The sequence below is a fragment of the Berghia stephanieae genome, chromosome 1 (assembly GCF_034508935.2).
Source record: "Berghia stephanieae isolate SIO BIC M18660-M18661 chromosome 1, UCSD_Bste_1.3, whole genome shotgun sequence".
Lineage (NCBI taxonomy): Eukaryota > Metazoa > Mollusca > Gastropoda > Nudibranchia > Aeolidiidae > Berghia > Berghia stephanieae.
The window spans coordinates 60,810,964-60,816,226 of record NC_088360.1 but is presented as its reverse complement, the minus strand read 5'-3'; the positions used below and the strand labels follow the sequence as shown (position 1 = coordinate 60,816,226).

Below are 5,263 nucleotides of genomic sequence, written 5' to 3'. Positions count from 1 at the left end.
GTATTGTGCTGATAAATATAAGTGGCTATGGTGGCTTTGTTGACGATGGCACTTTCTTGGCAATTTCCTTGAAGGGGCAGTCGTCCTTCTTCCTGCATTGCAGTTTATTTATTATTGCTATTGTTGGTTCAGATATGATCTGCCTGTTGTGGTTAGTAATTGTCTGTTTCATGTTTTGTCCGCAGCTGTAGCTTATCTTGACTTTGTTTCGGTTGATTACTCTGTGTTGTCGGTGGTTCAGGAAGCGTTTGCCGATGAGTGGAAGAACTGTCTGCCGATATTTGAAGTGGCTACGTTGTTAAATGGCGGGTTGAGCCATATCATGCTCCTTTTTCTGTTGTGCTTATGCGTTGTGGAATGTGTCTCATTTTTTGTTTGCCAGTGTTGAGGTGTGGCCGCTCTGTTTGAGGGCCTTTTCATATTCATCTTTTGCTTCGTTGAATATGGTTTTATTTGAGGAGAGGTTATTTCATCGTTGTTCTATTATTGTGGGTATTCGTTTTATTGTCGTGTGTGGGTGGTTGGAGTGTTTGTTGATGTCTAGAGTGGCACTGTTAGATTTCTTGTATGGTTTGAACGTGTCAGTTTTGAGTTGTATCTAGGAAGTCTACTTTGAATTTGTAATTTTGATGTCGAGATCCTTTGATGTTTTACGGTGTTTATAGTGCTTTGGGTGATAGTGGTGTGTCCTGGTGCGAATTTGATTGCTCTCATGAATGTTTTTCTGTTATACTTGCGTAAAATCAGACATGTCTCAGCTGTATAAATTTTAGGGAGTGACTATTGTCGAGGTTTTATACCAATTTATGACGTATTGTGTGTTCGTCAATTGTTGTATGCCTGTGTTTTGTCTGATTGTTTTGTTGATGTCTTGGAGGTAGTGCTTGCTTATCATGCCTATTTCTGATTTAGCTGGATTTATTAGCCTGAATGCTGGATTATTGTTGACGTCTGTTTTGTGGTCTTTCATTGTGATGAATGCCTCGTTAGGTGCGATGCACTATCCGCTCTTCGAGGAGGTCGAGTTTGGTTGCAATCTATTTTGCCTCCAAGTTGATGCTGTGTTTGGCGTCACATATACACATGTATATAACACATATACACACACAAACACACAAACACAAGCACACACAATGAGCACATACTACAGTATGTCACCACATAACAATACTAATCACCGTCCAATTAATAACAAACACAACGGGATAAGAAATAGGGACACAATTTTAAACATCGAACTATGGATTTATCGTCAGCCGAGGAGGTGACCAACACTGAAACGATCGTCCTGACAAAATACAATGTGAGTGTCCTTATATATATGTGAATGTAAATTAACCATTCCCAATCCAGGCATAGCACATGCGCATATCTTTCCTTCGCTGCTGAAAAATAATAATTTTTTTTTTATTCTCTATTGTCTTCTGGCACTTTTCTACTCACTTCATATCTTGTTGTTACCAACATAAGTGCCTGCTCCACTCACTTTTCTGAATTAAAAATTCACCCCATACACCGGAGCATACTCAATGTCTCAATCGTTTCTATGTTATATGTTTGTGATGAGAATATTGGCTATTAAGCTTAACTGCTGGTCAAAATTACTTCGCGATGGTGGTGAACGAATCGGCGATCTCAAGAAGTGGGTGAGAGAGGGATCTAGAAATGACTTTGGGTTTGAAACGAATATTTTTGTGTTCGTGGATAGCTCACACGGTAGAGCCACGCTCTCACCTGCCAGGCGGAGTTGTCGTACCAATAAGGTCGCAGGTTCAAACCCCACCACCGCCGCGAAAAATTTTTTTTATTCTCTATTGTCTTCTGGCACTTTTCTACTCACTTCATATCTTGTTGTTACCAACATAAGTGCCTGCTCCACTCACTTTTCTGAATTAAAAATTCACCCCATACACCGGAGCATACTCAATGTCTCAATCGTTTCTATGTTATATGTTTGTGATGAGAATATTGGCTATTAAGCTTAACTGCTGGTCAAAATTACTTCGCGATGGTGGTGAACGAATCGGCGATCTCAAGAAGTGGGTGAGAGAGGGATCTAGAAATGACTTTGGGTTTGAAACGAATATTTTTGTGTTCATGGATAGCTCACACGGTAGAGCCACGCTCTCACCTGCCAGGCGGAGTTGTCGTACCAATAAGGTCGCAGGTTCAAACCCCACCACCGCCGCGAAAAAATTTTTTTTATTCTCTATTGTCTTCTGGCACTTTTCTACTCACTTCATATCTTGTAGCTGGTCATTAGCAGCGCTGTAATATATCACCTATGAGGCGTCATGGTCTCGTCCTACATGATAAGTGTTGCTGTTGGCTATTATTAGGGACCCCTTGTAAAGCCATTTGATCACGTTTAGTAGATTGTCCGCTATGCATATTCTCAAGTTTAAAATAGTCCTGACAGAGCCGTTTTAGCTCATAGGAAAACGGCCATGGTTGTGATTATTAATATAAGCGGATGTCACGTCAAATCCCATCTTAATAAAACCCGAGATTTCAACCTTTTTTTAAAAGCTTGAGCCTCAAGTGAATGTCTTACCCAGTGTAGTATGGTGGTTGTGTAATACATGACATATAACTTTTTCTCTTTCTTTTCTTCTGTTAAAGACATATTTTGATATAGTTCTGACAGTAATTCATAAAAAAAAAATTAACTCGAAAACATGAAACAACATTAACAACAACAGTAACATCCTTCCTCTTCCTGAGGATTGCTGTCGCTAGAGACGAGACAACTCTGTAGAAGTGGCAAAAATACACATTAAATGTTTTATTGACCGCTACTTTTATATAAAAGTTTAGCAGTATGTATTCATCGTTTAAAAAAAATCTTTATGATTGCATAAATGGATAAATGGGTAGGTAGACATATAAAAGAACGATTGATAGATAAATGCATGGGTAGAGATAATGATATGCAGTTAGGACGTTGAGATTGTTGGAGGCCTGGTATTTCATTAGCGCTATAATTGGTGTCGAATCATTGACTTATTGTCGACCTTTAAACATGTAGATAATCATCTGTCTGGACGCCATTCTACTTGTCGCCATACGTCTGGTTTCACAGACTAAACATTGACTTACAAAGTTCATTGTGCTCTGGCCTTGTCTTAATAATGTCTAACAACCTTATGTGAGGCCGAGGTGATTCTCCTATGAGACAATATGACAATCCTTGATTTCGAATAGATTTTACTATTCCTAAGATCCTAAACCAATATGAAGTGATAACGGTCTAGGGCAGCTTTGTGGTTAAGATGTTTAACACTCGGATTGGATATGTATGTTGAAGTTTCAATGAATATGATATTTACTCACATTTTCTCACAGCCCCTATGTGTAATTTGAGTTCCTGCCCGGTGGCAGATATCGGTGATAAAATCACGCTTACAGATTGTATGTCCCGTCCTTCACATTTCGCTGTTGATATTGCGGAATGTAAAAAAACCTCTTTAATCAAAAAGCTGAACAAAAATTGAAATTGTTATCTGGTTATATCGGCGGCGGAATCCAGTGATAATATTATTATAGCATAATCTGAAGTAGTCTGAAAGCCGATTTCTCTATCTCAACATAACGGAAACGATAAGCGTCATTCAGCATGGCTGTTTTCAGTCATAACTAGAAAGAGAAAAAGAAACAAAACGTTTAATCAGTAATATGGTAATTCAAGGTCAGATTGCTGTACACTGACAAAACACAATGTTTTTCATTATGGCCAAAACTTTTTTTTCTTTAATTTTTCCCCTCCAAAAATATCAATATCGAATATCAATCTACTAAGGTGTCGTTCACGATTTATTCCTCAAACTTTTTAAGTAATAATAATAATGATAATGATAATAATACTAATAATAATAATAATAATAATAATAATAATAATAATGATAATAATAATAATAATGCTGATGATGAAGATGATGATGATGATGATGATGATGATGATGATGATGATGATGAGATGATGATGATGATGATGATGATGATGATAATAATAATTTATTTGTTAGCTTATGGCAGAGCTGTTGTATTCCTTATAATAATGATAAGATATGACTGTCTATCTTTGGTCAAAAGTCTCGTTTCTGTAAGAAAAACAAATTTCCACACAAATGAAACACATACTTTATTGCTTATTTTTGCCTTGCCACGGTATGGGTGTATATGTCTCGTAGCTTCTGCTAACCCCTCGTTACTTTGTGTGATAGATCTCCGAGATTTCTGTTGTGTCTGATAGCTCTGCCTCATATTTTGTCATGGTTATAGGTCAGCGTGGCTCAGCGGTATAGTATTTGTTTCTTACCTAAAAGACACCGATTTTGCTTTGCTTTGTCAACTTGCTTGAGCTCACTTTGCGGCGCTACACTGCAGTTAACGCATGGGTTGTTCCATCAGAATAGGCCCTAAAGACAAATTTCACCTTGGGGATTAACAAAGCGAATTTTATTCTACTCTTTTAATTTATTTTATTTGATGTCTTGTAGAGAGACATCGACTCTGAACACACACACACACACACACACATATATATATTATAAATATATATATATATATATATATATATAATATATATATATATATATAATATAGAGAGAGAGAGAGAGAGAGAGAGAGAGAGAGAGGGAGGGAGGGGATCGAGAATGAATTAAATAAAGAGGCGTAAAGAGAGGGTCAGAGAGAGAGAGAGAGAGAGAGAGAGAGAGGGTCAGAGAGAGAGAGAGAGAGAGGGTCAGAGAGAGAGAGAGAGAGAGAGAGGGTCAGAGAGAGAGAGAGAGAGAGAGAGAGAGAGAGAGAGAGAGAGAGAGAGGTGGGAGGGAGAGAGAGAGAGAGAAAGAAAGGGATGAGGTGTAGGATGGTGTGGGGTAAATAGGATCGTAATATCATTTTCCACTACGTGTCCTAGAAGGCTTCTGGATTAACATGAAACAAGCCAGATGCAATTGTCCTATATCCAATGATATGACATTTTGGAGCCGTGTATTAGGGAAGGAGCCAAGAACAAAGCGAATCAACTGCCAAAACACGATGATCAGTGAAAAATGGCAAGGGCAAGAGCGTGAGGGCTGATTGCATAATTTTGTGATTGATTCAAATGGCAATCGAAAAAAAATTTCTTTGAGAAAAATGAATGAAAGAAGACATAAATTATTCTGCAGGAAAAGAAGGGGATTAAGAGAGAGAGAGAGAGAGAGAGAGAGAGAGAGAGAGAGAGAGAGAGAGAGAGAGAGAGAGATCCGACGTGGATCAA

At 38.1% G+C, this 5,263-nt stretch overlaps 1 protein-coding gene and 1 long non-coding RNA gene across 1 annotated transcript in view; one reads left to right on the top strand and one right to left on the bottom strand.

The window, feature by feature from the left end:
• The window catches only part of LOC144978783 (uncharacterized), a 429,130-nt gene that overhangs the window by 115,788 nt on the left and 308,079 nt on the right, over positions 1–5,263 (top strand).
• The window catches only part of LOC144978767 (orexin/Hypocretin receptor type 1-like), a gene marked incomplete in the record, with an annotated part of 367,308 nt that overhangs the window by 79,042 nt on the left and 283,003 nt on the right, over positions 1–5,263 (bottom strand).